We start from the raw sequence: 26,423 nt of genomic DNA, 5'->3' as shown, positions 1-26,423 counted from the left end.
AACGGTTCCGCGACTGCAAACGGATTCCGGGTACAACTTGGGTGGAGTACGTGAACTTTTTTAGCCGAGCCTTCGAGGGGTGGATCAAGGGCAACAAAGTAACCACCTACGAACAACTCTTTGACCTTATCATATGGGAACACCTGTCGAGCAACTGCTTCGTGGAGCTCCGGCAACACCTCCTGGACAGTAAGCTAACCGACCCTCGACAACTCGCCGTCGAAGCTGACCGGTGGGAAAGCACCCGAGTTGGCCGGAACGCACCCAGCGAATTATCCAGACCGTATCGCCCCCGAGGGGGAGGAGGAAGTCAGGGTCGGGGGAGAGACCCCGGCCCCTCGTCACCCCCCAGAAACCCCTCGACCCCGGTTGGCCGAGGAAGCCCTGCCGTCCGGGCCGGTTTCCGGGCCAACATTACGTGCCACAGGTGCCAGCGACCCGGCCACTACGCCAGTGATCCCAACTGCCCAAAGAATCCGAACACTACCCCCCGCCAAGTTGCCGCGGCGGCCCTAGGGGAAGAACTAATCTCGGAAGACCAAGAAGAGTACGAGACCGATCCCTCTGAATGGGCACCCGCCGCCATGGCACTGGTCTGCTTAGGGGAGAGAGACATGATTCCGCGGGCCCCCCTTCCCGCCAACACACAGAAGTACGGTCAATGGGTCAACATTAATGGCCGCCGGGCGGAAGCCCTCCGCGACACCGGGGCCAGTGTAACGGCGGTCCGACGCCACCTCGTCACTCCAGACCAAATCTTGCCGAACATTCTTTGCCCTGTCCGATCAGCCGACAACTCCGAAAGCCTATGCCACATGGCCTGCGTCCCCTTCGAGTGGGGAGGAGTAACAGGGATGTTAAAAGTAACTGTCCGCGATGATGCCCCCGTGGACTGCCTCCTAGGAAACGACCTTGAAAGCTCTCCCTGGGCAGCTGTCGAACGGAGGGAGCACCTGGGGATGCTTGGCCTCCCCGAATGGGTCTGCGTCACGACCCGGTCCACGACCGCCCGCGCGGTCCCCAGTCTAGAAGAGCCCGAGTGGCCGGAACCTCCTCCCGCGCTCATCCCAGAGGAGGCCGCCCCAGAAGCCAGTCCCTCGACCCAAACCGAAGAAGGACCCGACCAGCTTCGGGACGTCCCTGACCTGGCACAATGGCGGCAGGAGGGAGGCCCCACTCAGGAACAATTCCGGGCCGAACAGAAAGCATGTCCCTCTCTCGAAGGACTCCGGCAGCAAGCCCTGGCCCAGAGCACCGGGGATACCTCGGGGGCCCACTGGATCTACTGGGACCAAGACCTGCTCTACAGCGAGCAGAAAATTGCAGAACTAGGAGCCAGTCGGGTGCTGGTGGTGCCCCTTCGCTTCCGAGACTTCCTCCTGAACTTAGCCCACGATGTCCCCCTTGCCGGACACCTGGGACAGGATAAAACCTACGACCGCCTGGTGACCCATTTTTTCTGGCCCCAAATGCGAAAGGATGTCACCAACCACTGCAAGGCCTGCCCCACCTGCCAGGCCAGCGGAAAAAGTGGCCGAAAAATCAAAGCACCTTTACAACCCTTTCCGGTCGTCACCACCCCGTTTGAACGAGTGGGAATAGACATTGTGGGGCCCCTCGACCCTCGAACAGCCCAAGGACACCGGTTCATCCTGGTCCTAGTAGACCACGCCACCCGCTATCCCGAGGCCATCCCTCTCCGGACTGTGACGGCCCCCGTGGTGGGCCGAGCTCTGATGGGGATCTTCTCCCGGGTGGGGTTCCCCCGGGAGGTCGTCAGTGACAGGGGCACGAACTTTATCTCCAAATATATGAAGTCTCTCTGGCAACAATGCGGGGTCACCTACAAATTCACGACCCCCTATCACCCGCAAGGAAACGGACTGGTTGAGAGGTTCAACCGCACCCTCAAAGGGATGATTATGGGCCTAGAAGAACCCCTTCGACGCCAGTGGGACGTGCTACTTCCATGCCTCCTGTTTGCCTATCGGGAGGTCCCGCAGAAATCCCTCGGCTTCAGCCCTTTCGAACTCCTGTACGGGCACCCCGTCCGGGGTCCCCTCAGCCTAGTCAAGGAAGGTTGGGAGCAGCCCCCCCAGAAAACTCCCCCGGACATCTACAGGTGCCTCCTGGCTCTCCGCAACCAGACCCGGCGGTTCCGAGACACCGCCAAAGCCAATCTCGAGGCCAGCCAGGAGGACATGAAGAGGTGGTACGATCAGCACGCGTCCTCCATTGAGTTCGAACCGGGACAACAGGTCTGGGTGATGTCCCCGGTTGAACCCTGTGCACTCCAAGACAGATGGTCCGGGCCCTTCAAGGTGATCGAACGCAAGGGGCCCGTCACCTATTTAATCGACATGGAGACTGCCCGGAACCCCCTACGGGTCCTCCATGCCAACAGGCTCAAACCCCATTTTGTGCGATCCGAACTCAGCCTCCTGATGGCTACCGATAATGGGACAGAAGAAGACTCCGAACCCCTTCCGGACTTACTGAGGGTCCTCGAACGGGATGGCTCAGTGGAAGGGGTCCAGCTCTCCGAGGCCCTGTCCCCGGAGCAACGCCAAGACTGCCAAACGCTCCTAAGGCGGTTCGCCTCCCTGTTCTCCCTCACCCCCGGAGTCACCCCCTGGTGCCTTCACGATGTGGACACCGGGGACAGCCCTCCTATTCGACACCGGGCGTACCGCGTACCCGACCGGGTGCGCGCCTGCATCCAGACCGAGGTGTCCAAAATGCTGACCCTGGGAGTGATCGAACCCTCAGACAGCCCCTGGGCAAGCCCAGTCGTCCTGGTTCCCAAGGCGGCCGCCCCGGGCGTTGCCCCCGAGCTCCGGTTCTGCGTGGACTATCGGGGGCTGAATGCAGTTACCAGGACCGACGCTCATCCCATCCCCCGGGCAGATGAGCTAATTGACCGGATGGGGGCCGCCCGCTACCTGAGCATCTTCGACCTAACAGCGGGCTACTGGCAGATCGCCCTCACCCCTAGGGCCCAAGAACGTTCCGCCTTCTCTACCCCGGACGGGCACTACCACTTTAAAGTAATGCCCTTCGGCATGAAAAACGCCCCGGCAACGTTCCAACGGCTGGTAAACCAGGTACTGGCGGGCCTGGGAGACTTCAGTGCCGCCTACCTGGACGACATTGCTGTGTACAGCCACCAGTGGACCGACCACCTCCGCCACCTGCGGGAGGTTCTACACGCCCTCCAGCAAGCCGGGCTCACCATCAAGGCCAGCAAGTGCCAGGTTGGCCAAGGGTCCGTGACCTACCTGGGACACCAAGTGGGAAGCGGGCTGGTGGCCCCTCTCCAACTCAAGATTGCGGCCATCCAGGCCTGGCAACCCCCTACGACCCAAACGGAGGTCCGGGCCTTCCTGGGGCTCACCGGATACTACCGGCGGTTCGTGAAGGACTATGGTAGCATCGTAGGGCCCCTCACAGAGCTCACCTCCAAGAAGGGCCCCAAAACCGTCAACTGGACCCCGGACTGCCAATCGGCCTTCGAGAAACTAAAGACCGCCATGTGCACGGCCCCCGTGCTCCAGGCTCCCGACTACAGCCAGGAATTCATTGTGCAGACGGACGCCTCCGATCATGGTGTGGGGGCCGTCCTCTCCCAACTCAACGCCGAAGGGGTCGACCATCCGGTGGTCTTCATCAGCATACGCCTCTTGCCCCGAGAACAGCGCTGGAGCACCATTGAGAGAGAGGCCTTCGCCGTAGTCTGGGCACTCAAGAAGCTCCGGCCATACCTCTTCGGCACCCACTTCCGGGTGCAAACAGACCACCGACCCCTGCAATGGCTGATGCAAATGCGGGGGGAGAACCCGAAGCTGTTGCGCTGGTCCATCTCCCTGCAGGGGATGGACTTCACGGTGGAACATCGTCCAGGCCAGGACCATGCCAATGCCGACGGCCTGTCACGCTTTTTCCGCCTCAGCGAGGAGAGTCCCCAGGAAGATGGCTGACTCTCCCCGCCTTCAGCTGGGGGGGACGCATGTTGGACAGGCCGCATGTTCGGGCTGTCCCCCCTCCCCGCAATGGGACCGGGACCCTGGCTCTCCCTGCATCCCCAGCCAGAGTCCCCAACCGACCACCCAAAGTACCCTGCAATCCCTCCACTACAAGACACCAGCTCCGGACCCAGCTGGCCCGGGTCACCATCCACACCACGACATCGACCCGGCCGCCATCTTGGGGCACTGCAGCACGAGGCCGCGTGGCCTCAACTCGACCCTAACCCTGGGCCCGGCCGGGCCCGCCACCGAGGCACCAACCTCCCCCCAGGAGGCAGAGTGACCCCTTGGCGAGTCAATGGGAGAAGGAATCGTCAACGGCTCTCCTCCGCCAGGTGTCGATCACCCCAGGCCGCCCTGGGCACTGGCTCCACCCCCCTGCTGGGTGTCTGGACTCCCTCATCCCGGACCTCCCGGCCCCCAGGCGCGAGGGTCCGGACATCAAAGGGGACCAGACCTATAACTGGGGCAGTGCCAGACCAGGAAGGCAGTTGTATCCTGGAGTCGAGAGACCCGAGAAGAACTCATCCGTGACTGGCCTGCTGGCGCTGCCGCGGCCCTCTGCCTCGTGAAACCATCGTCTCGGCCTGCTGGCGCTGCCGCGGCCCTCTGCCTCGTGAAACCATCGTCTCGGCCTGCTGGCGCTGCCGCGGCCCTCTGCCTCGTGAAACCATCGTCTTGGCCTGCTGGCGCTGCCGCGGCCCTCTGCCTCGTGAAACCATCGTCTTGGCCTGCTGGCGCTGCCGCGGCCCTCTGCCTCGTGAAACCATCGACTTGGCCTGCTGGCGCTGCCGCGGCCCTCTACCTTGTGAGACTACCATCTTGGCCTGCTGGCGCGGCCGCGGCCCTCTACCTTGTGAGACTACCATCTTGGCCTGCTGGCGCTGCCGCGGCCCGATCCACAGACACTCCAGCTCGAGGATTGTGAGCTCGCCTCTTACCCCTACCTGTACCTATCCGGTACCGAGACTGTCCCGCTACCCCCTTTCCCTACAGAGACTAGAAGTGAGAGGACCCCCGGGTCCGAGATACCCTGTATCGCTGATATCCTTGCCTGAAGAACCTTATATAAAGCATTGAACTCGACTTGGTGTGGTGCCTGTTTGTGGGGAGGGAGGTAACTTGTCTGTACGATCGCCAGGAGACGGTCCCCCTCGGGGATCTCTCCCTCAGTATCCGGCCGACCCTCAGGGTCCCCGTCTAACAGTAACCATTATAAACAAGCATTAGAAATGCAATCGGGCTCGGATTTATTTGAGTTTGAGCTAATGGCATTGTAAATGCCAATGTATTGTTGCTATGTGTTATGGAGTGTGTTCATGTGGTGTGTACTGCCAGTGATCTCCTTGTGAGTGTGCGAATATTGCACCGTTACTGCCTGTGATGTCCTTCTTGTGAGTGTGAGAAGCTTGCACCTCTGCTGCCTGTGGTCTCCTTGTGAGTGTAAGAAGCTTGCACAGCTGCTGCCTGTGATGTCCTACTCACTACTCTACTCTACTCACTACTCTACTCTACTCACTACTCTACTCTACTCACTACTCTACTCTACTCACTACTCTACTCACTACTCACTACTCTACTCACTACTCTGCACTCACTACTCACTACTCTACTCACTACTCTACTCACTACTCACTACTCTACTCTCTACTCACTACTCTACTCACTACTCACTACTCTACTCACTACTCTGCACTCACTACTCACTACTCTGCACTCACTACTCTACTCACTACTATACTCTGCACTCACTACTCACTACTCTACTCTACTCACTACTCTACTCACTACTCTACTCTACTCTACTCACTACTCTACTCACTACTCAACTCACTACTTTCTACTCACTACTCTACTCACTACTCAACTCACTACTCACTTCTCTACTCACTACTCTGCACTCACTACTCACTACTCTACTCACTACTCACTACTCTGCACTCACTACTCACTACTCTACTCACTACTCTACTCACTACTCAACTCACTACTCAACTCACTACTCACTTCTCTACTCACTACTCACTACTCTGCACTCACTACTTTAGTCACCTCACTACTCTACTCACCTCACTACTCTACTCACTACTCTACTCACTACTCACTACTCTACTCACTACTCACTACTCTGCACTCACTACTCACTACTCTGCACTCACTACTCACTACTCTGCACTCACTACTCACTACTCTACTCACTACTCTACTCACTACTCACTACTCTGCACTCACTACTCACTAATCTACTCTACTCACTACTCTACTCACTACTCTGCACTCACTACTCACTACTCTGCACTCACTACTCACTACTCTGCACTCACTACTCACTACTCTGCACCCACTACTCACTACTCTGCACTCACTACTCACTACTCACTACTCTACTCACTACTCTGCACTCACTACTCTGTGTGCCTGGTGAAAGCGTGCACTGACGGCTGGTGGTGTGTGTATGCCTGGTGAAAGTGTGCACTGATGGTTAATGGTGTGTGTGTGCGCCTGGTGAAAGCTTGCAGTGACGGCTGGTGGTGTGTGTGAGCTTGGTGAAAAGCTGATTACCCTGCATACTCACATAGTGATTACCCTGCATACTCAAACACTGCTCACCCTGCACAGTCACACACTGCTTAACCTACACACGCACGCACTGCTCACCCTACACACTCACACACTGCTCACCCTACACACTCACACACTGTTAACCCTGCATACTGCTCACCCTGCACGCTCACACACTGCTCACCCTGCAAAGTCACACACTGCTCACCCTGCACACTCACACACTGCTGGCGCTGGACACCAACGTACTGCTCACCCTGCATACTCACACACTGCTGACCCTGCACACTGACACACTGCTGGCCCTGGACACCAACGTACTGCTCACCCTGCATGCTCACACACTGCTGACCCTGCACACACACACACACTCCTGGCCCTGGACACCCACATACTGATCACCCTGTATACTTACATACTGATCACCCTGCATACTCACACTCTGCTCACCCTGCATACTCACACTCTGCTCACCCTGCATACTCACACTCTGCTCACCCTGCATACTCACACTCTGCTCACCCTGCATACTCGCACTCTGCTCACCCTGCATACTCGCACTCTGCTCACCCTGCATACTCGCACTCTGCTCACCCTGCATACTCGCACTCTGCTCACCCTGCATACTCGCACTCTGCTCACCCTGCATACTCGCACTCTGCTCACCCGCACTCTGCTCACCCTGCATACTCGCACTCTGCTCACCCTGCATACTCGCACTCTGCTCACCCTGCATACTCGCACTCTGCTCACCCTGCATACTCGCACTCTGCTCACCCTGCATACTCGCACTCTGCTCACCCTGCATACTCGCACTCTGCTCACCCTGCATACTCACACACTGCTGACCCTGCACACTGACACACTGCTGGCCCTGGACACCCGTATACTGATCACCCTGTATACTCGTATACTGATCACCCTGCATACTCAAACACTGCTCACCCTGCATACTCACACACTGCTGACCCTGCACACTGACACACTGCCGGCCCTGGACACCAATGTACTGCTCACCCTGCATGCTCACACACTGCTGACCCTGCACACTCACACACTCCTGGCCCTGGACACCCACATACTGATCACCCTGCATACTTACATACTGATCACCCTGCATACTCACACTCTGCTCACCCTGCATACTCACACTCTGCTCACCCTGCATACTCCCACTCTGCTCACCCTGCATACTCGCACTCTGCTCACCCTGCATACTCGCACTCTGCTCACCCTGCATACTCGCACTCTGCTCACCCTGCATACTCGCACTCTGCTCACCCTGCATACTCGCACTCTGCTCACCCTGCATACTCGCACTCTGCTCACCCTGCATACTCGCACTCTGCTCACCCTGCATACTCCCACTCTGCTCACCCTGCATACTCGCACTCTGCTCACCCTGCATACTCGCACTCTGCTCACCCTGCATACTCGCACTCTGCTCACCCTGCATACTCGCACTCTGCTCACCCTGCATACTCGCACTCTGCTCACCCTGCATACTTGCACTCTGCTCACCCTGCATACTCACACACTGCTGACCCTGCACACTGACACACTGCTGGCCCTGGACACCAACGTACTGCTCACCCTGCATGCTCACACACTGCTGACCCTGCACACACACACACTCCTGGCCCTGGACACCCACATACTGATCACCCTGCATACTTACATACTGATCACCCTGCATACTCACACTCTGCTCACCCTGCATACTCACACTCTGCTCACCCTGCATACTCACACTCTGCTCACCCTGCATACTCGCACTCTGCTCACCCTGCATACTCGCACTCTGCTCACCCTGCATACTCGCACTCTGCTCACCCTGCATACTCGCACTCTGCTCACCCTGCATACTCGCACTCTGCTCACCCTGCATACTCGCACTCTGCTCACCCTGCATACTCGCACTCTGCTCACCCTGCATACTCGCACTCTGCTCACCCTGCATACTCGCACTCTGCTCACCCTGCATACTCGCACTCTGCTCACCCTGCATACTCACACACTGCTGACCCTGCACACTGACACACTGCTGGCCCTGGACACCCGTATACTGATCACCCTGTATACTCGTATACTGATCACCCTGCATACTCGTATACTGATCACCCTGCATACTCAAACACTGCTCACCCTGCATACTCACACACTGCTGACCCTGCACACTGACACACTGCCGGCCCTGGACACCAACGTACTGCTCACCCTGCATGCTCACACACTGCTGACCCTGCACACTCACACACTCCTGGCCCTGGACACCCACATACTGATCACCCTGCATACTTACATACTGATCACCCTGCATACTCACACTCTGCTCACCCTGCATACTCACACTCTGCTCACCCTGTATACTCACACTCTGCTCACCCTGCATACTCGCACTCTGCTCACCCTGCATACTTACATACTGATCACCCTGCATACTCACACACTGATCACCCTGCATACTCACACTCTGCTCACCCTGCATACTCACACTCTGCTCACCCTGCATACTCACACTCTGCTCACCCTGCATACTCGCACTCTGCTCACCCTGCATACTCGCACTCTGCTCACCCTGCATACTCGCACTCTGCTCACCCTGCATACTCGCACTCTGCTCACCCTGCATACTCGCACTCTGCTCACCCTGCATACTCGCACTCTGCTCACCCTGCATACTCGCACTCTGCTCACCCTGCATACTCGCACTCTGCTCACCCTGCATACTCGCACTCTGCTCACCCTGCATACTCGCACTCTGCTCACCCTGCATACTCGCACTCTGCTCACCCTGCATACTCACACACTGCTGACCCTGCACACTGACACACTGCTGGCCCTGGACACCCGTATACTGATCACCCTGTATACTCGTATACTGATCACCCTGCATACTCAAACACTGCTCACCCTGCATACTCACACACTGCTGACCCTGCACACTGACACACTGCCGGCCCTGGACACCAACGTACTGCTCACCCTGCATGCTCACACACTGCTGACCCTGCACACTCACACACTCCTGGCCCTGGACACCCACATACTGATCACCCTGCATACTTACATACTGATCACCCTGCATACTCACACTCTGCTCACCCTGCATACTCACACTCTGCTCACCCTGCATACTCTCACTCTGCTCACCCTGCATACTCGCACTCTGCTCACCCTGCATACTCGCACTCTGCTCACCCTGCATACTCGCACTCTGCTCACCCTGCATACTCGCACTCTGCTCACCCTGCATACTCGCACTCTGCTCACCCTGCATACTCGCACTCTGCTCACCCTGCATACTCGCACTCTGCTCACCCTGCATACTCGCACTCTGCTCACCCTGCATACTCGCACTCTGCTCACCCTGCATACTCGCACTCTGCTCACCCTGCATACTCGCACTCTGCTCACCCTGCATACTCGCACTCTGCTCACCCTGCATACTCGCACTCTGCTCACCCTGCATACTCGCACTCTGCTCACCCTGCATACTCACACACTGCTGACCCTGCACACTGACACACTGCTGGCCCTGGACACCCGTATACTGATCACCCTGTATACTCGTATACTGATCACCCTGCATACTCAAACACTGCTCACCCTGCATACTCACACACTGCTGACCCTGCACACTGACACACTGCCGGCCCTGGACACCAACGTACTGCTCACCCTGCATGCTCACACACTGCTGACCCTGCACACTCACACACTCCTGGCCCTGGACACCCACATACTGATCACCCTGCATACTTACATACTGATCACCCTGCATACTCACACTCTGCTCACCCTGCATACTCACACTCTGCTCACCCTGCATACTCACACTCTGCTCACCCTGCATACTCGCACTCTGCTCACCCTGCATACTCGCACTCTGCTCACCCTGCATACTCGCGCTCTGCTCACCCTGCATACTCGCACTCTGCTCACCCTGCATACTCGCACTCTGCTCACCCTGCATACTCGCACTCTGCTCACCCTGCATACTCGCACTCTGCTCACCCTGCATACTCGCACTCTGCTCACCCTGCATACTCGCACTCTGCTCACCCTGCATACTCGCACTCTGCTCACCCTGCATACTCGCACTCTGCTCACCCTGCATACTCACACACTGCTGACCCTGCACACTGACACACTGCTGGCCCTGGACACCCGTATACTGATCACCCTGTATACTCGTATACTGATCACCCTGCATACTCAAACACTGCTCACCCTGCATACTCACACACTGCTGACCCTGCACACTGACACACTGCCGGCCCTGGACACCAACGTACTGCTCACCCTGCATGCTCACACACTGCTGACCCTGCACACTCACACACTCCTGGCCCTGGACACCCACATACTGATCACCCTGCATACTTACATACTGATCACCCTGCATACTCACACTCTGCTCACCCTGCATACTCACACTCTGCTCACCCTGCATACTCACACTCTGCTCACCCTGCATACTCGCACTCTGCTCACCCTGCATACTCGCACTCTGCTCACCCTGCATACTCGCACTCTGCTCACCCTGCATACTCGCACTCTGCTCACCCTGCATACTCGCACTCTGCTCACCCTGCATACTCGCACTCTGCTCACCCTGCATACTCGCACTCTGCTCACCCTGCATACTCGCACTCTGCTCACCCTGCATACTCGCACTCTGCTCACCCTGCATACTCGCACTCTGCTCACCCTGCATACTCGCACTCTGCTCACCCTGCATACTCACACACTGCTGACCCTGCACACTGACACACTGCTGGCCCTGGACACCCGTATACTGATCACCCTGTATACTCGTATACTGATCACCCTGCATACTCAAACACTGCTCACCCTGCATACTCACACACTGCTGACCCTGCACACTGACACACTGCCGGCCCTGGACACCAACGTACTGCTCACCCTGCATGCTCACACACTGCTGACCCTGCACACTCACACACTCCTGGCCCTGGACACCCACATACTGATCACCCTGCATACTTACATACTGATCACCCTGCATACTCACACTCTGCTCACCCTGCAAACTCACACTCTGGTCACCCTGCATACTCGCACTCTGCTCACCCTGCATACTCGCACTCTGCTCACCCTGCATACTCGCACTCTGCTCACCCTGCATACTCGCACTCTGCTCACCCTGCATACTGACACACTGCTGGCCCTGGACACCCGTATACTGATCACCCTGTATACTCGTATACTGATCACCCTGCATACTCGCACTCTGCTCACCCTGCAAACTCACACTCTGCTCACCCTGCATACTCGCACTCTGCTCACCCTGCATACTCGCACTCTGCTCACCCTGCATACTCGCACTCTGCTCACCCTGCATACTCGCACTCTGCTCACCCTGCATACTCGCACTCTGCTCACCCTGCATACTCACACACTGCTGACCCTGCACACTGACACACTGCTGGCCCTGGACACCCGTATACTGATCACCCTGTATACTCGTATACTGATCACCCTGCATACTCAAACACTGCTCACCCTGCATACTCACACACTGCTGACCCTGCACACTGACACACTGCCGGCCCTGGACACCAACGTACTGCTCACCCTGCATGCTCACACACTGCTGACCCTGCACACTCACACACTCCTGGCCCTGGACACCCACATACTGATCACCCTGCATACTTACATACTGATCACCCTGCATACTCACACTCTGCTCACCCTGCAAACTCACACTCTGCTCACCCTGCATACTCGCACTCTGCTCACCCTGCATACTCGCACTCTGCTCACCCTGCATACTCGCACTCTGCTCACCCTGCATACTCGCACTCTGCTCACCCTGCATACTCGCACTCTGCTCACCCTGCATACTCACACACTGCTGACCCTGCACACTGACACACTGCCGGCCCTGGACACCAACGTACTGCTCACCCTGCATGCTCACACACTGCTGACCCTGCACACTCACACACTCCTGGCCCTGGACACCCACATACTGATCACCCTGCATACTTACATACTGCTCACCCTGCATACTCACACTCTGCTCACCCTGCAAACTCACACTCTGCTCACCCTGCATACTCGCACTCTGCTCACCTGCCCTCAGCGAACTAGCATCCACCTGGAAACCTTTCCAGAGAGGCCATGGACTGTATGGGCTTGGAACCATTTGGCGGTTATACAGCAGCGAGGGAAACTGTGCCTGTTCTGTTATGTATTAGTGAAGTGGCTGCATCAGACAGGGTTCAGAAAGTTCAAAATGCCTAAACTTCATTAGAAATTACGGAAGTCTGGGAATGTGCATCAGTCTTGCAGTCAACAGCCTGTTCTAGAAACTGTGGGGCAGTGAAGTTTTTAAAAATCTGATTACGTAGACAACGTCTCTCTCCTCCGTGTTCTGGATCATTGAACTGAAACCTACACACATTCAAACAACGGACGGACACACTCCCCTTCCCAGACCCTAAAAATAAACAGTCAGCACACCATCGCTCATTATTCTTACAGACTGTCACGCAGAGGCAGAAAAAAGACACCCCGTAGCAACTTAAAACAAGAACTACAGTGTGGACGAGCATGTATGAGTCATCTTCTGTGAGCCTCGCCTGCTGCCTCTCGTCATTTAACATTGAACGCGCTCACCGCTGTGAACGCGTTCGCATCATCTGGCTTGCATTACACGGGCACTCTGACAGCTCGTAATTAAGATTAATCACTCTGCCATGCTCGCTCTCGCACACAAAATGCCACATCGGGCATGCGTACATTACTTACAGCCTATCACTTCAAGGCTACTACATACACAGCACAGGGAAGACGAATCACTGACCAGATGCCAGAAAACGCAAAGGAATGTGTGGAATTCCTGTCACCAAGGCCCTTCTTCTTCTTCTTCTTTTTTTTTCTTATAACATTAGGATCTCTTAACTCCTCCCCCAGGAGGGGGAGGAGTCCGAGCCCTAAAAACCACTGTGTTGCAGTTAAAAATCTTATATGAGTATGCAATCATATTGTGATGTATTCCTATAGGTTCTGTATCGATCCCCCCTATTTCTGACCCTATTCTGGTTAACAAATTAACTAGCAGCCATCCCATGATGCAGAAACCGTTATCTGATTAAGCCAGACCACGGCAAAGGAGCGCGTTATCTGATTAGGTCATAACGCTTGCCATCTAATTAGGCAAGCAATATTCCTCCAGCCCCTGATAAGGCATACGGAGTTCTCAAAACAAATCAAACCTATGACAACCTGGGAAAATCCCTGCGGCCATTGTTTTGATTTCTCAAAGAACTTCAGTAAAAGAATGTGCTAACGACCAGCTCGTATGACATCCTTATTGACGTATCTATGTCCATCCTTACGTCAATCTCGGCACCTTACAGGTATAAATATTACCGACATTGCCTTAAGCAAACACACGCGGTGGTGACGAGATCGGAGCAGCGAGACTTGCCGAAGCCCAGCAGAGAGCGAAGCCCACTGGCGCTGCCCCGCCTTCCTGACGCGCTGAGAACGAGACGCTGCCTTTCTCCTGCCGAGAAATCCAGCTCCGGCGCTTCCGAGCAGCCCTTGCAGGCAGCTTGGAATATCGAGACCACAGACGAGAGATACCATCCCTCAACCATCCTAGATCTCAGGTACAGAACTGAATAACCCCTTGCAGAGAATTCTTGAGTCAGTCACTTGGCAAAACAAACTTAACTCAAAACTGCTACTTTCTACTCCAGCCCACGTATTAGGCTTAGGTCAGGTACACCGGGGTAGGCGTGGTTAGAAGCACCAGTTGAGTACAATTAGTCGAATGTGTATGTATATATTCTATCCATTTTAAATAGCATATGGCTTAGAAACCATATCAATGCTTTTACAGTATTATTTCATAATTCTGCTTTTATTGTATGCACTTTACTTAACCATAAGTATTGCAATAATATCGATTCATTTCTCTTGTACGAGAAAAGAGACTGATCAATAAATAACATCTTTTATTGAACACGCCCGTCTCTTCCTTTTCTCTACAAACTGGTGAAACTAAGAATGCACGTACTGACTGAGTAAAATAAGTTGTCTTTTGTTTTCACACGACTCTAGAGATACACTCTTAATTAGGGGAGAGCAAAGTTGTCATGTTCTATGGTTGTCAGAAACTAAATCCCTTCTTGTCTATCCAGGGAGGTTCAACTCCTCCTTGCCTATTCGAGAAAGTTTCTAGTGAACTCTGAGCTAGCTGGCAAACCCAAAACTTTAAGTCTAATATCGACAGTAGAAGACCTAGTTAACGTCTGGTCTAGGTCTATACTATTGGAGGTATTATTCCAATGCGCAGAGCCTATTGGGATAATAGGAACTACACTACATGGCGCCCAACGTTTGGAAAGGCGATAAAACTAACGCAAGACTTTAGAGTAACTCAGTCGTGCTCTTTCACTCAGACCCTTTTTTCCCATAATACTCCAAAGACGTCTGGAGTGGGTGAGAGGTAAAATCCGCCAACCCTCGCAGGAGGGAACTCCCATGTATGGTTCTTGGTTCAATCAACGTTGAAGGATACACTGTTCCAAAATATTTTGCATCTAATCTTTGTTTCCATAAGGAACCTGATCTGCAAACAAACAGAATAACCTTCCTGACAGTAAAATGTCAGAAAGTGATGATGAAAGAGAGAGAGTTAGATTAGCAGCTGAACTAATAGAAGCTGATAATACTATGCAAGAAGCAGACCCGGATATAAAACTCATCCCGGTCAACATGAGAAAATCTATAACGTTAAAACTTATAGAAAATGGACTGACACCAAGAGGTGGTACAGTCATATTCGTAATTGAGGCACACGAATATCGGCAGACAGAGGTATTCTATTAATGGATAAACTTTCCAGCAGCTAATGCTGTAACAAAGGTCTTCCACTATTACAAAACAGAGGAACCTCCTGATGAGTACATTCCTTTCGAGGAAGTGGAAGTACCACTCAAATTCCAAGAGCACCTGCTCTTGTTTAATGGCGCCCTAAAACATAATAATCACATCACCAGGCTCGGTCCACTAGGTAGACCAGGAGCAACGTGGCCGGTCCTAGCCGGATACACACCACATCCAGACATCGAAAGAATGTCTGCAGCAGATCTTTTAGTACAACTAAAACAATTAATTAAAATATATAGACAATTAGTCCAATATGTAATGCGGACTTCAACTGTCCAACCAGTAATTAAAATTCCACAGCTGACCCCTCATCAGGGGAACACAAATAAAATTACACCACAGAACATACAGTCCTGCCTAGGTAAAGTACCAGCTAAACGGGAACAAATACCATTCTGGTTAGCACAAAAAATCACCCAAATAGAGGCGGTATTTCCAGATACCACCCCGGTAGAAAAACACAGGATTCTGACTATCTGTCTTCCAATGGGAATCGCACCACACGTGGAGGACTGTGACACTTGGGGTACAGTCTTTGCTTCCATTTACACAAAAACACATGGAGTTCCATCCATGTCAGTAATACCAGATGTGCTAAAACAAATTCAAGACGAATACGGTCCAGAACCCGCTTTAACTCTCGGTATGAAATTACTAAAAGACTTCAAGCAGGTCTCGCAATATTACTAGCCAACATAAAAGGAGAAGCAGCGAATGTGGTGATCCGCCAGAGGTTAAAAGAGACAGATATAGCAGACCAACCAGCTGAAATTGCCAGAATTATAGAAAAATTCTATGAAGAACTAGGTAGAGATAGTTTGGGTGGAATACCAGTGAAGCCCCAACTAATTGAAAGTCCTGAAAAAGTATTTATTAAAAATAATCTAAACAGTCAAAAGAAGAACTGGGATGGAAACAAACAATCCAATCCAAAAGAAAAAAGATTCCAGTCCAGAGGAAGGTCTCCTCGGTGGAGAGAAAGATCTCCGGACCAAGGACCCAAGTCTCCCCAAAGGGAGCCTTTTGTGGAAAGATATAATTTTAGAAATAGAGATAACATAAAGAAACCTGATAGATATCAAGATTTTGATACACGTCCCTCTCAATCTTTTCAGACTTCCTCGCAGAAATCGGAAAGAAGAGGACGATCGGAACCCAGGGAAGGGCACGTCAAGTCCAAAGACAAGGAACCTGCTCATCCAAATAAAAAATTACAGTTTCCAAAGAAGAAGGTAGCCAGTATTAAAGTATTCAACAATGCCGAGAATACTGAGGACACAGCTGAAAAACGGAGAGTGGGCTCAGACAATGCTAGACAGCGCAGCAGAAGTGAGCCTAGCACGCAAAGTCCTTATGAATCATCTGGAGACAGTGGACACGAATGAATACATTCAAGTGGAAACTGCAGACACCAGAGTTAGCAAACCTCACAAAATATATGAAATAACTTTACGTATAGAAGGGGATAAGACTAGAAAAATAAGGGGCCTTTTTTGGGATAATCTCTCCAAGGGCTATGACATCCTTCTAGCTGAAAAAGACTGGCCACCAGAGTTTGTCAGGGAGTGCCCACATGGCGAAGAAATAATTATGCCTGCCTTCTCAAATCATATTCCAATTCATAAAAAATATACACTTGCAAGAAAGTGGGCAGTAGCTCAAGCTCCTGCTTTATATAAAAATCATGTGGGATGGGATGAGGAATCTCCTCCACACAAAATCCAGTTAAAATCACAACCTACTGCACAAAGGCAGTATCCAATCAAGCAAGAAGCTAAAAAACAGGTAAAAGAAATTCTAGATCAACTAGAATACCAGGGGGTGATTGAAACTTGCACCTCACAAATGAACAACCCTTTGTTTCCTGTCTCCAAACCAGACAATTCATATCGTCTAGTTTTGGATTACAGACACCTTAACTCATGTTGCAAAACTTTTGCAGTACAAAACTCGCATAGTGCTGCACTAATGAATAACATAGTGCGCAAAAAATATAAAACAACATTAGACATCTCTAATGGATTCTTTTGTCAAAATATAGCACCAGAGAGCAGATACTTGTCAGCGTTCTCAATAAATGGCGCTCAAAAAGAATTCTGTTGGTTACCCCAGGGGTACAAGAACAGCCCAGGATTATTCTCAGCGAGAGTAACAGAGTTACTACAAACATATGATGACGAAGCATTATCTTATGTCGATGACATATACCTAACAGATGATGACTTGGATACTCGCTTGAAGAGAGTGAACACCATAATACTTGGGTTCGCAGCAGAGGGTTACAAATTCAACTTTAAAAAATCTAGAATTGCCCATCTAACAGTCCTGTTCTTAGGATATGAATTATCAAGTGAAGGCAAAAGCCTGGCTGACAATTTCCTAGAGAAATGTGCCGTACTCCAAGCACCTAGAACACTAAAAAACCTACAGTCAATTCTAGGCTTCCTAAATTTCGGAAGAACATACATTGCAAATTACGCAGAAAGGGTCAAACCCCTTTATGATCTAATAAAACCAGATTTAAAAAAAAACAATTGGACTCAAATACACACAGAAATTCTGAGATCCTTACAAACAGATATGTTAATTAAAACAAAATTAGAAACACGTGATAACACACGCAACCTTGTGATTCGAGTCATCCCAGGAAGATGCGGATTCACATACCTGACCTCTAACGAGGGAGAAAAGGTACCAATTGCATTCAAATCACACTTGTACACAGAAGCTGAAAAGAAATTCAGCATTAAAGAAAACATTGTTCATGCAGTTCAAACCGCAATAGCTAGAGAAAAAGATAAAGCTGACGGTAGACACATCACAGTTAGAACAGCAGAATACGCCTTTGAGGCATTAACAACCCCGTGTAATTTACCAACAACAGCATTGAATCCGGAATGGATACAATGGGTGAATTCCATTACAATGGACAAAGTAAAATACTACTTTGATCCGGAACTAAAGGAACTAAAATATCTAGAATATGAAAGAACATTCCCTCTGCCAATCGACATTCTGCCATTACGACAGTACGCTTGTGTAATCTATACAGACGGACATGCTCAACCCCCCGTTTGGGGAGAACAAGCATACAACCCCCACATGTGAGATTACAAAAGAAGTGTGGCGCGGAGGTAAACTAAGACCTCTATTAACAAAAACACACTCAGTAGAAACTAATTCAGAACAACAGACTGAAATAATAGCATTGAAAATGGCGCTAGATAATGCAGATCGCGAATTCCCGACACTCATAGTGTCCGATTCATATTACTGCGTCAAATCATATAACAGCGATTTGCAGAAATGGATTCAAAACGGTTACAAAGATGACAGAGGTGCAACAATAAAGCAAAAACTGCTTTGGGAACAAATAGTGCTGTTAAAAAAAGAACTACCAAAGACTCACGTGATACACTCACTGAGTCATCAGCGTGATGGCGTTCACGTTGCAGGGAATTCCTTGGCTGAGAAAGCCACAGCGGTAGCAACTGAATCGGCTTCCGTAGCTAGAAAAAAGCGTGCAGTAAAATACATTGACGGTGAAACAATGCTGGCGGTGAAAACGTCATCAAAAGGCGACTGCTCAGCGTTACCGATCAGTTACCCACTCAAATATACATACATAATCGATGCAAACTGCGTTCCTTTTGCTCGAATCCCTGGAGTGGGGGATAGAGTGATTCCAAACATGGACAGGAGAGGCTTGTTAATAGCAGACGCACATATGGGCGAGGGTCTCAGACACCTCAAACTAAAAGATTCTCTGGAAGAATTACAATCAGTGTACTGGTGGCCAGGCATGGGCCTGCATCATACCATTTTTGTAAAAAACTGCCCAAACTGTAACAGAAATCGCAGTGGTGAAAGAAACGGTATATTACCTTGGCGTTTCACACCAGAAAGGATCAACAATAAAAAATAAACCCAATATGAAAAATGCGTCGTATTAACATACAGAGACTAGTTTTCACTTATAATGTAGACCCCAACTTTCGGCTGACGCCAGAACTGTTATATCAAGATTTGCAAGTCTATAATGGCATATACGCTAGAAGCATGCTACGTACTGACCAATATCTTTCCATTGCCTCTCGGGTTTGTGGGGAGTGCTTGGCCAGAATGAGCATTGCATTTGCGGGAATCTTCTCACTTCCTTCCTGAGGGATACGGGATGGTGTAAAGAAAAAACCAAAGGCAGAGAGCGATCTATAACAGCAAAGGTATTAGGTTCGGGAGCTGGGTGGGTCAAACATCTAATAAGTGTCCAACGTAGTCTAAACAACCTGCCAAGAAATTCTCTGAAGGGATTCAGTCCGTACGAATTATTGTTTGGGACTAGGATGTTAGTCTTAGATCTTGACAGTCAGACTTCAGTGGTGAAAGAAAAAAGCTTTGATATCAAAGATCGTTTGGCTATTTTGCAGGACTTAAACGAAACAAGAAAAGACCTGAGCAACATAAAGTTGAAACAACAGCCAACAACCACTGAAGAAACACCGCCTGTCCCAGCAAGACCTGTCTGGATTCCAAAAATCGGGGATCTAGTCAGAGAAAAGATCGCGGTAAAGAAGGAATTTGGGCCTTCTTGCAGAAAAGCAGTTCCTGTCTTGTCCATCAACGGGACAAGATCAGTTGTACTACCGCCGCTTGCTGGTAAAAAGGAGAACCGAGTTGTATCCATCGACCTGGTAAAACCACAATCATGTGGCCGATAACAAACAGTAGGCCAAGTGGACTCCCGATAAGTAGTAGAACACCGAGGTTTGCTACAAGTACAGAGGTGCTAACTAAAAGGCTAATCACATTCGAAACGCCTACAGAACAACAACAAGGACTATGCAACAATGCAATGGAACTCACACCTCTGAAAACCCAAATAAAAACGTTTAGTAGAGACACACCAACCTACAATGAAGTAACAAATGAATATGCAAGAAACAGTAATCCTGAAGCAATTGGAACAATTGATAGAACAGCATCCGGCTACTTCATAAACTTCAATGATTCCTCTGAAGACCTCAGTGAATTAAAGACACAGCCATCAACAAAAACCCTTAAAGACAAAGCTAAGGAACTTTTGAAACAACTGAAAGAAACCTATCTGATTTCTCCATGGATTGAATTTTGGGTGTCCTTTGGTGTATTTATCCTCATAGTTTGGCTCATCATGGTACTATGCTTGGGACGCTTCATTGAGGGAAAATATGCAAAAATGGACACAGCAAGCCAGAAAATCAACTTGATCCTCAAGCCACACACATCTTCACACGTTGAGAAAAGAGAACTTTCTTCAGTCAACTTCACAGCCAATCCAATACCGGGTGGGGTAGCATGGGACAATACTGACTATGAAATTTATGGTCCGGTTGAAATCCTCAAATATCCACACCAAATCAAGATCTCGTTGAGTGACTTTGTAAAACCAAACTCATTTGCTGATGATTGGGACTTTGAAAGTATTAATGACATGATGTCTGACCTAGTGATGTCTGCTAAATTTACCAAACATGATTATTTGCAGGGTTCGTCTAATTATGATAGTATATACTGCTACAACCACTATGGTAACCATTTTCTACATAAATCTGCACGTTTTATGACAAATATTCATATTTTTCAGGGTTCAATACAAGTAAAGCTGAAACATTTTATTTTAAATTGTCAAATAAGACAGGAACAAAAACCATGCTTACAAACACAAAATTGATATATTCGGACTCATTTTTTGAACAAATGAATACATTTGGTTTTGATTATTGGGACAAAAATGTGGAAGTGAAAAGTGTTTGGGGTACAAGAGAATGGCAAGTTCAGGGTATAGAATCATTGTTTAGAGCCTGCATGATCCCAGAACAAATTATATTCTTGAAGGACACTATTCAACAAACTACCTGTCTTGGATTAGCCAAAATCAAAGACTTAAATAAACCGTCTATTCCAAAACCAACAATGAACAGCAATAACTCTGCAGATGAAGAGATAGACGTAAACTATGTATTAAACCAAAACAGAACAAATCCTGATTGGAAAAAATGGTTAATCTGGCCCACAGATACTAATAACTGTCAAGACAGATTCCTGAACAAAACACAGGGGTTCACATTGACCAGGCCAGACCCTAGATATTCCCAAAGACAACACCCAGGGATAATCACCACCTACAGTGTGGGCAAACTCTGCCTTCAATGGCTACAAACTTCCACACTGACAGAAATTAAGCAACACCTAACTTTACTTACTGATGGTGCTGATTTGCGTGATTTCATTATGGGACCGCGCAAACAGCGTCAAAAACGCTTCATAGCAGCCTCTATATATGCAGCTTACAACGAGGCCTGGAAGATAACTCAAATTGAGACAGCAGAAAGTATACGGGAAATTGACCGTATTAATTTGGAAAAATCGCTTTCTGTAGTGGACAATGGGTTAATGACTCTGTCCTCCAGAATTTTTTCATTGGACAGCATTGTGTCTTCAGCAATCGACATAATATCGCAAGACTTACTGTTGTTACAACACGGTCAGTCGCAATTGCGTTCTATTATACAGCTTGGATGGACGTTACAAAATCTGCGTTCAGGCTATGTGCCTTGGCGTTTAATCAACACAACGTCACTATTCAATATCTTTAACCTTACTGATAAACAAATCAGTATGGCACAAAAAGGTGCTGATTATACAATCCTGAGCATTGAGAAACTCAAGAGATTACCATTGACAATGTCAGAACGACCTGTCATTGAATGGATAATACATGGGATAATTAATATTCCGATATCTACTTTCAGGTTTCAATACTGCCAAAAATATATACAGGCTGGCATGTACGAAAAATTGGGAAAAGGGTACATTAAGTCAATATGGAACTTGCCCTATTCACATGCATGTGTCAGTAATAAAGGACAGAAAGTGTTCCTTAGTGGCAATAATTGTGCAATGTCACTAAGCGGTACACTTCTGTGTAATGGAATTAGTTTGCATGGAGCCTGTGATGGGAACTCAAATAACCTTTCATGTCACCAGCTAGGCACACCTGCAACACAGATAGAACCATTCTTTAAAAGACTCTATAACGGGAGTTACATCCTAATTGTGGATCGCAGATGTTGTAGTCTACTGCCCGGGGTTCCTTATCTCATAAGTACGACTGCGAAGGTCATGTGCTGTGGACGCTTATTGTTCCCCAGCTCCTTTCCAGACAGGGAGGCAAGGACATGGCCTAACTTGAAAATTACTTCTATTCGAATTGATACTTTAAGCAGAATGAAAACAGTGCTTCTTCAGACGCCGACCAGGCTCACGTCATCAAAAGAAACGTATGATCTCCTAGTCGCAAGGACGACTGCAGAGATTCACTCATTGTTATCAACTAATTCCCCCATACATTTCGCAGAAATCCTGAATGAAATCTTAAATATTTCTGATACCAGTGGAGTCTCAAATGTATTTAAGACATTGTTTTCAGGGGCATTAACACCATTCAAAGCCATACTGGGTATTTTTCCAGACCTCGTCCATTCGATTTTTGGAGGAGTTCCCCTCATTTTGGGACTAATTGCAGGAATCCTATTCTTGGTCCTTATATTTCGTTATGGCAAACCATGTCACAGACAAAACACCTGCGACAAGGGAAGAAACAATCCGAGCCATTGGATACCGGGACCGGATATCAAAAATCCTGGGACTAACCCGGCTTAGAGACCTGAACATGACTTGGTTTCTTTCATTTCGACCGATATGGCAAAGATGTGTTTTACCTGTATTAAGGTGCATGCTATGCGGAGAAGAATGCGTGTTGGACACCTGTCTGACGCTACAATCGGATGCGCCAATGGATGCAGAAACATTGTTGGGTCCGGTAACGGCTCATGCATTGTGCTGCCCTCAACGGCTGCCAATCCTGATGACGGCATTCGTGGAAACTTCACCACTACGATTGAGGGGTAGTGAAGATCAAGATGAAAGCAGCATCGATCAGGTACGACCTTCTGTCAGCAATACTACTCAAAACGTCAATGGAGACAATCATGCACATGAATGCATGGTTACATCTTATTCCGAGTTAGTGGAACTCTCACAGGAAGCTGTTGACAGCTTTTTCAGCAGTCTCAATGATATGATGTTCTCACCAGAGCAGAAATAACGACTCTTGAGCAAGCTAGCACACGGCGTTCCCGACACCTTGAATTTGGCCTTCAACTTTAATAATAAAGTAGCAAAGTAGCAAGAACAATTTTTTCCTCCAGTTCACGGACAGCAATTTTTTTAGCAGCCCCAAAATATTTTTATAATTTTTTCGGGACACTTATCTTCTGCTTAAAGTAAGAACTATTCTTAGAGAACTAATTTCTATTTAAAAATAAAAACCAAAAAAAACTTCATAGACATTAGCTGCCCGCTGGTATGTTCATAAATATTTTTGAACTGTGATGAAGTGGTCTCGAACTTTTCTTCTGTATTAAGAGCCATTTCATGTGTAATTCTCATATTCAATTACTAATATGTATACATATGCGTGATTAATTTAGCATTATTCTACTGCTTGAGTGCATATAGTACATGTGACTATTTTTTTCCCGTATATTACATAATTTCAAAATGCATTATGTGTATTTTGGGGTGGTAAGGTATACACGATACTCTACAGTATGTTTTACTATGCCTAGATTCGTAAATATGGCCATAGTTAGCGTGGAGTGGGTGTGATGTATTCCTATAGGTTCTGTATCGATCCCCCTATTTCTGACCCTATTCTGGTTAACAAATTAACTAGCAGCCATCCCATGATGCAGAAACCGTTATCTGATTAAGCCAGACCACGGCACAGGAGCGCGTTATCTGATTAGGTCATAACGCTTGCCATCTAATTAGGCAAGCAATATTCCTCCAGCCCCTGATAAGGCATACGGAGTTCTCAAAACAAATCAAACCTATGACAACCTGGGAAAATCCCTGCGGCCATTGTTTTGATTTCTCAAAGAACTTCAGTAAAAGAATGTGCTAACGACCAGCTCGTATGACATCCTTATTGACGTATCTATGTCCATCCTTACGTCGATCTCGGCACCTTACAGGTATAAATATTACCGACATTGCCTTAAGCAAACACACGCGGTGGTGACGAGATCGGAGCAGCGAGACTTGCCGAAGCCCAGCAGAGAGCAAAGCCCACTGGCGCTGCCCCGCCTTCCTGACGCGCTGAGAATGAGACGCTGCCTTTCTCCTGCCGAGAAATCCAGCTCCGGCGCTTCCGAGCAGCACTTGCAGGCAGCTTGGAATATCGAGACCACAGACGAGAGATACCATCCCTCAACCATTCTAGATCCCAGGTACAGAACTGAATAACCCCTTGCAGAGAATTCTTGAGTCAGTCACTTGGCAAAACAAACTTAACTCAAAACTGCTACTTTCTACTCCAGCCCACGTATTAGGCTTAGGTCAGGTACACCGGGGTAGGCGTGGTTAGAAGCACCAGTTGAGTACGATTAGTCGAATGTATATGTGTATGTATATATTCTATCCATTTTAAATAGCATATGGCTTAGAAACCATATCAATGCTTTTACAGTATTATTTCATAATTCTGCTTTTATTGTATGCACTTTACTTAACCATAAGTATTGCAATAATATCGATTCATTTCTCTTGTACGAGAAAAGAGACTGATCAATAAATAACATCTTTTATTGAACACGCCCGTCTCTTCCTTTTCTCTACAAACTGGTGAAACTAAGAATGCACGTACTGACTGAGTAAAATAAGTTGTCTTTTGTTTTCACACGACTCTAGAGATACACTCTTGATTAGGGGAGAGCAAAGTTGTCATGTTCTATGGTTGTCAGAAACTAAATCCCTTCTTGTCTATCCAGGGAGGTTCAACTCCTCCTTGCCTATTCGAGAAAGTTTCTAGTGAACTCTGAGCTAGCTGGCAAACCCAAAACTTTAAGTCTAATATCGACAGTAGAAGACCTAGTTAACGTCTGGTCTAGGTCTATACTATTGGAGGTATTATTCCAATGCGCAGAGCCTATTGGGATAATAGGAACTACACTACAATATTGACTCCAAATTAATCGGAGACGCAAATGACTGTTAAAAAGTTTCCCCATGTGAATTTCAAGTAGAAATAAAACCCATAGTGGGAATACATAACTGTTTCACAGAAATTGATAACATCCTGTCAATGGAACGTAAAATATGTGACTGAATAAAAGGCAAAAGTGCCTAAAATCAATATTCGTTCCTTAACCATACTGCATACAACTAATCTATATGTGTGCAAATACGCAATGCTAATGATTTCATACTTATAAAAATCATCTGAGTAACAACAGTTTCTCTATGTCCATAAGAATTTAGATAAAACCCAAATGGGTATTGTTGAAGTAGACTTTCTACCAAAATGTATCAATTCTATAAATAAACTGGATAATCCCTCTCTCAATGTGGAACAAAAAGTGCTAGTGCTGTGCAAATTGGAGCTTATAAAGTGATAAGTGCAAAAATATGAACTTATGAGGAGGAAAAGGCCGATGTACTGAAGAAAATTACATATTTATATGTATTTGTGCCCCCACGCGCTACCCTCTCATCATCTGCCATGTTGAATAAAAACCCCTGCATTACTTCACATTCAGAGGCCTTATTTCTCTGTCACCAGGCCCCTCCATGCCAGACCCTGAAAAAGGCACGTTACATTTCTCTGCAGCACATTAGATATTTTGCTGAGCAGTCACGGAGAAGAGGCCCAGCCCGGGGTGTCTTAACAGTGTCAAACAAGGGTCGACCTGATAAAGCTGCATTCCGGCCCTGAGCAGGAGGCGAGCAGAAGCCCCTCTGCAGAGATAAGGCCCAGTTTTGCTGTCGGCTCTCAGAGATAAGTGGGGCCCATGTCAAGGG

Source organism: Lissotriton helveticus, chromosome 12, assembly GCF_964261635.1.
Source record: "Lissotriton helveticus chromosome 12, aLisHel1.1, whole genome shotgun sequence".
In the NCBI taxonomy this organism is placed as follows: Eukaryota; Metazoa; Chordata; class Amphibia; order Caudata; family Salamandridae; genus Lissotriton; species Lissotriton helveticus.
Note: the sequence above shows the minus strand (reverse complement) of the source record.